At 46.4% G+C, this 6,917-nt stretch overlaps 1 pseudogene across 1 annotated transcript; it reads right to left on the bottom strand.

Moving 5' to 3' along the window:
• Nucleotides 1–881: 881 nt before the first annotated feature.
• On the bottom strand, nt 882–6,620 carry LOC306665771 (enolase-phosphatase E1-like; annotated as a pseudogene). Its single transcript has 4 exons — nt 6,581–6,620; nt 5,965–6,087; nt 1,560–1,660; nt 882–1,495 (listed from the first exon to the last, which is right to left on the bottom strand). The product of its transcript is annotated as an enolase-phosphatase E1-like (transcript).
• Nucleotides 6,621–6,917: the final 297 nt, after the last annotated feature.

Genomic DNA, 6,917 nt, shown 5'->3' on the forward strand with positions numbered 1-6,917 from the left:
AACCTCTATGAAACTGAAAGAAGAGAATGCTTTTATAAATCATAGAATAAAACTGACATGGAATCCTATTAGAATTGAATCTGGATAAATAATACTGTTATAAAACTCACATTTCTCACAATCAAGGGGAAAATATTACATATTAGAACTCTTCCTGGTGTTAACTAATTTCAGCAAAACTTTATTTTAAAAAATAGTTGCAATTAATATGTATTCTTAAACTGTGTTAAGTTAGAAAGGCAACTGGCAATAACCAGTAGAATTAGAATCATTTTGTTGAATATTAAGAGTCAGATCTCTTTTTTAGTTGTTATATCAGTGTACCTTTTTCATTGATAAGGCAAGTGCTGGCTACGAGTGTCACTATTAGTAATTTTCTTGTTAATTAATAAGTACTTGACTGATCAAGACTCAAGTGAGTTTTCTTTCCTAATTTTGATCTTTTGGAGCAGAAACAAAACCTTTATCTTTCATAACAAGAGAGGCAAATACGAAATACAGCTGCTGTAAATCTTCTAACTCACCATTAAACAAGGGCAATGAATTATTCAGACTACCTCTGAAGTATTTTCAGTATTTAAAATAATAGGCCTCTGAATAATTTTCAAAACTAAGTTCTCATTTTGGTATAGAATTTGATAATCATAACACATTTTGATCTGTATTTTCTTCTATCAACTACATTTTGCCCTTAGTAAGGGTTAGTGTGACGGTCTCAAACTGCTTCTGCATATTAGAGCATCTTTAAATAAGTTTCGTTTTCACTGAAGCCTTTTTTTTTTCTCACTTATGTGACCATGAAAATTAATGAGCATACACATACATATACTTGCATACATATGTATGTATATATAAGTAAGTTACTTAAACTTAGAATAAAACTAGATACTGGGGGGACAACTCTGAGGAGGAGTCTGGTCTACTGTAGAAATCTTCCTCTGTGCTGAGGAAGGCAGGTATAGTTCGCTGAAGGACGTGATGAGGCTGTAGTAAGCTTTCTCATCATCTGTTAATCCTGCATTGCCAGGTCTCACCACAGCTACGTACACATCTGCTTCCTCAGCAGCACTGGCCTCTAAAGTAACATCTGATAGAAACAAGATGTTGTTGGTGGAATATCCAATGCTGTTTGCAATCTTTCTCTCTACTTCCTGACGGTTGGAAATACATCTTCAAAGAACTCTGCTTTCATGCGCCCAACTGTGAATGCTGTCCTCCACATGTGGCCCTGCAGTTGTTTGAGCACTGTGGTCTTTCAGTTCAGAGACATCTGCCAGCACACATGATCTCCCACGACCTGGATTGTATGTTGTAGGTCATCTACCCCTTGCCCAGATGCTGCAGGGATGGGAATGGCCCCATCCAGGTGGACATCCTCTTCACCCTATTTTCTCAAAATATTGACATCCTGCTGACACTCCTCCTCTTCCCAATGTGTCTGCAGAGACTCTTTAACATTATCTTTGATGTAAGGAAATAAAATGTCCCTCACTATCTAACAAGATCACAATGACTTCAGCGGGCACCAAAAGTGCAGCCATTTCACTAGCAGGTGTTACCACGGAAATCTGCTGGTAGGGAAGGTGGAGGCGGTGCTGGATGCTCTCTAGGACAGTCCTGGGCTTCCAAGAGCCCTGCAACAATCTCAGAGGTGGCAAGCCTGCGGGGCCGGAAGGGCACAGGAGAGGATACCTCTCGGACTAGCATGTGGAGAGGACTACGGCCCAGGAGTCAGAACTCAAGGCTACACAGCAGTGGGCCCAGACCTACATTTGGTTTTGAACCTGTTAAGGCTACTTCCTACCAGGCCTATCAATTTATAAGGCTTTGAGAGCAGGGATGACTGTCACTTGGCCCAGCAGGTGCTCCTTTACAGACTTATGAAATGAAATCCTCTTTCCAAGGCAGGGAAAGGTACCTCCTTGGGGGTCCTGACAGGAGTGAATGAGGTACCTGTATTCTGGGAGGGACTATGTTTAAGGACAGGGTGTGAAGGAAAACTTCCCTATCAATGGACAGATATGGACCTTAATTCTATGGGAAAACAACCAGATGGGGACAGAGGACACGTCCCTGATATCTGACCAGAAGAGTGAGAACCAGAAGATCTCCAAAGAATGGGGAGATCATGCTGCTACATAACTGAGATTTCCAGTCTGTTAGCTCAAGGTGGCAACCAGAACCTGGAGCTGTTCCCAGCCACAGGAAACCATGTTCCACCCACCTCTGCTGATGAGGAGAATCAGGAGTTGGGGAACTCAGTCTTCAGAAGAATAACAGGTAGGACAAGAAAGGGGCAAGAGTAAGGAGAAACCCAAGTCCCTAAACGGAATTAAGGTTAAGGGAAAGGAGAAGGACTGAATTATCAGGCCCTCACTCCACTTTGCCAATTCCATTCTCTCAATCCCTTGACAGAAATTTTAATAATAGTTATCATGTATTGGGCACCTTCTCTAGGTACCATAATTTGGCTCTGGAATATCCCGCAAAGGTCCATGTGTTGAAGGCATGGTCCCCAGCATGGCTCCACAATGGGAGGTAGCAAAACCTTCAGTGGGGTGGGGCCTAGTGGAAAGTCTTCTAGTCATTGATGGTGTGCCCTTGAAGGGGATAGTGGGACCACAGCCTCTGCTTCTTTGTCATTACTGGTCATGAGATGAATAGTTTTTCTTTACCACATGCTCCCACCACAATAAGCCACCACAGGCCCAGAGCAATGAATCTAGTTGGTCTGGACTCAACCCTTCAAAACTGTGAGCCAAACTAAAACTTTCTTCTTGGTAAGTTTATTGTCTCAATTATTTTGTTACAGTAACAGAAAGCTGACTAACTCACTAGGCTAGGTGCTTGACTGGTTGCCTCAAGCCCTTCTCTTTCTGGATTCTCTTATATGATGACTGACCTTCCAACCCTTACAGGGGTTCTTACATACTGTCAACTTCCCCTGTTTTACACCTGAGAACTGAGAGTGTCATGGAGAAAAAGTGACTTATACACAGTCCTCCCAGCAAAAGCAACAGCCAACATTTCTTGAATATTTACTATGAGACATACATGGCCACAGTTAGGACAAATATTAAATTACTTACTTTCACAAGACTCCTTTGACACTGAGAACTATTTACTATTCTCCCAAATTTATACATGAGGAAACAAGGTTCAGAGTGGTTAAATAATCTCCTGAAGAACACCCAGGAAGTAAAAGGTGAAGCTAGAATTTGAACACACATTCTGGGCTTCCAGGCACAGTCTCTTACTGGTTAGGACCACAGTGCACAACCTATAGGTCAGTCCAGTCTCTCTCTCTGACATTTTTAGAACCCCTGAAGTATACTCTCCATATATTTGTTTATTTAATCTTTCCCACAAACCTAAGAAGTGAGAGTTATAATCTTACAATTTTACAGATAGGGAAAAGTGATTCAAATAAGTGAAGTAATTGGTATAATCTGGTTTTCCACTCTATCTGAGATGCTTTTTAACATTATAAGTAATGAATAACTATCTATTGAATACATACAAGAGCAGGCAGCAATGCACTGGCCTTAAAGACTTGGAGGACAGGGCTGGAGTCCAGGCTGTGTCCCTCATCAGCTTTGCATCCCTGCTCAAGTCACTTACATGCTCTAAAGTCTCATATCCTCAACTATAAATAACAATGCCAACTGTGCCAGCTTAAGGCATGGGTTAAAGGAAGCATGGAGCATAGAGGTCTCTTTAAATTATGTATTGAATCCAAGTTGCGGGCTTTAAATCTGAACCTGTAGCCCTGCACACCTGCCTGCAGCAGCCCAAGTGTCTCTTCTGACCCTCCTGTTCCACCACCTCCGAGGCCAGGCTTGACCACCCTCTTCACAATGACAGTTCCCAGCATTCCTGAGCCACTTTCCCTGCTGCATTTTAGCAACATAGCACTCATCCCTCTCCAGTACACAAGAAATGCAGTTTAATGTCCACTGTGGCAGCGATTTTTATTTGTTTTGTTCACAAAACAAATAGTTGAGTCTGGGTATTGACTGGTCCTGCAGACAAATGCTAGAGGGCACCCAGAACTGTGTTCCAAGGGCTTCCCCATCCCAGAAGTCTCCCCCTCATGCCACGTCCAGCATTACTCTGCTGGACACAGCCATGGGCTCTGGTTCCACTCCATCCCTATCCCACGCTGATGCCAGCCTCAAACCCTCCCCATATCATCCACTCGCCCTGCTCTACAGAATCCAAGACCCCATCTCCTTCTGCTTCCTTCCACCTTCGCCCTCCATCCCTCCCAGCCAAGCTCTAGCAGGCACCTCCCAGACTGCACCCCCACAGAGCCCAGATGCTCAGTTGCTGCACCTCTGACCTGCGCCTGCGCTCTGCCTCTCCTTGCCAGGACTGTGTGTAATTGATTCATGACTTATTCCCCTGCGCCCTCTACCGGTTCCTCTTCCCTGAGCTGCAGCAAGACAAAGGGTGTAGAGAGCCTCAGATGGTGAAAAACAATAGGCAAGATGGGGATAGGGCGGCCGAGGGTAGCTCTGGTGCTTCCCAGACCCTCAGAATAAAGGGGAAAGGCATGGATAGGGTGCACTGTGTAAACCTGTCAGAGGCAGCTTGAAGATTCCTCAGCCCCTGACCCTGCCGTCCATGCCCATGCCCCCTCTGGCCCCAACAGGACACTGAACTCAGGGAAGGAACACTCCTCTAATACCAACCCAGTCAAACATTGGAGGAAGGCTCTGCCTGCTGTGCCCTGGACCTGTCCGAAGCATCCCCAGCCCTAGTTTGGGGTCATCATCGCCTCCACCTTCACTGACTCTATCCAGGATATAGAGACTCTCTCTGAATCTATTGTCACATGTCTACCTCATGAAGTCCCTCCTCCTGACCGCGCAAGCCCCTCCAAAAACACACCTAGGTTTGGCACCTCTGCTCCCTGGTCCAGATCCAGAACTCTTTCTTAACTAAGCTAAATGAACTGATTTAGCAATTTCATCTTATTTCATAGGATCTGTTTTGCTCATTAAACTTATCTTTTTTTCTCATGGAAGCCTTGGGATGCTTCCCAGCTGTAAGATGGGGACAGAACCTTGTTGAGTTGCAAAAAGAATTAAATACTTAAATATGCAAGAAGTGCCTAGAACAACACCTGGTGCACAGCAAATGCTCAGTAAGCACCAACTCATGGTATTAACCTGACAGCATTCTTCCCATTTCACAGGGGGATAGAGGTCCAGATGAGCGAGAAGACCCAGAGTGACGACAAAAACCTAAGTCTGCATGTAACAGCATTCTCAGGAGAGAAATTCACCTCACACTCCTGCCCCATGAAGCCAGCATGTGGAGTGGTAGAATTCCTGCTTGCCCCTCTCTAGTTCTGTGACTTTGGACAAGCCCCTTTACATCTCTGCATCTCACTCTCCTCAACTAGAAGATATTAGTAATCATCTCTTCATGTTGAGGAGGTGAACTGAGATGAAGCATCATGAGCATCTGCAAGCTGCTTGTGTAAACAGGTACTCAATGAATGTCAGGTCCCTCTGGGTATGGTGGTGCATACCTGTAATTCCAGCAACTCAGGAGGCTGAAGCAAAAGGATCACAAGTTGCAGGCCAGCTTCAGCAACCTCGTGAGATTCTGTCCCAAAATTAAAAAGGACTGGGAATGTAGCTCAGTGGTAAACTAACCCTGGGTTCAATTCCCAGTACAAAAAAAAAGTGGATCCACATTCCTGCCCCTTCTGGATGGATGCAGTTCTGCAGGCCATGTCTTAAGGAGCAGGCTGGATTTCATTTCCTACACCCCTCAGGAGGCAAACTTGAGCAGTGAATGCCCTAGACAACTGTACACAGCAACCCTGTTACCCGCATCCTTCATTCATTTCTGTGCTTGTTCATCCAGCTTTATAAATACCAAGAGACAACCCCTTTCTGCCTTCTGTCCCACTGTATAACTGTGACTCTTTTGCCCCTACAGGAATCTTACCTGCCTCCCAAGGAATTAGAAGGAAGAGGAGGCAGCACTGGAAGCCAAAAGTGAAATGGAGGCCACCGGCTGACTGGGCCATGTTGGAGCTGGGCGGCTGCTTGGGGACCATGGGCTGGGGACCTGTTATATGAGGCCAAGTTTGACGTCATGGGGGCTGGGGCCCCTCAGGACTAAGCCTTAAACAAACGGAGCTACCCCACCCGACAGGGGTGCCCTGATAACAGGAGACCGCAGCAGCTGTGTCAGAGAGCCAGGTACCAGGGTACCACAGAAGGGGTGGGATCCCAGGGCAGGCAAAAGGACCCAAGAGGGGGCAGACTTCTGACCCAGCCCCAACAGAGGAGAGGGGTTATGGGTGGGGGTGACCCCCAGGGCTCCCAAGAGGTAGGGAGCAGATGGCTGTGTTCTGGAAGAGCTGAGCTCTAGCTGGGAACAGGAAGATTGGGGCTCTGGGAGAAGGTTCATGTTCCAGTGTGTCCTCAGCTTCACATTCGCCCTCCTGCATCTCTCACGTCAGCAAGCTCCACACCCCTTGCTCACACATGGTCACTCTGCTCTGGGTGGAGCTGTCTCCAAGGACCAGGTGAAAGAGCAAAAGGGAGAGAGCACTCACATGGTCCACTGTGTGGAGACAGGTGATTCGAGATGTCCATGGCCATACAACAAGCTGTGGAACGGTGGAGGAAGTGACAAGGACAACACAGACATGGAGTCCAGGGACCCACATCACACAGTTCTCCTGGGATGCAGACAGCTCAGGACACCCAGAGAGACAGAGACTGAACTCTTTGGCAGAGTTGTTCAGCCTGTGGGGGTTCTGCCTTTGCTCCACTCCTTCCCCTCTCCACCATCTCAGCCCAGCAGTCACCTCTTTGCCTCAAAGGCCCCATCTATCCGGATTCAGAAATGCAGACCTAGCAGGGCACGGTGGTGCACGCCTGTAATCCCAG

This window comes from Sciurus vulgaris (assembly GCF_902686455.1).
Source record: "Sciurus vulgaris genome assembly, chromosome: 7".
Classification (NCBI taxonomy): Eukaryota; Metazoa; Chordata; class Mammalia; order Rodentia; family Sciuridae; genus Sciurus; species Sciurus vulgaris.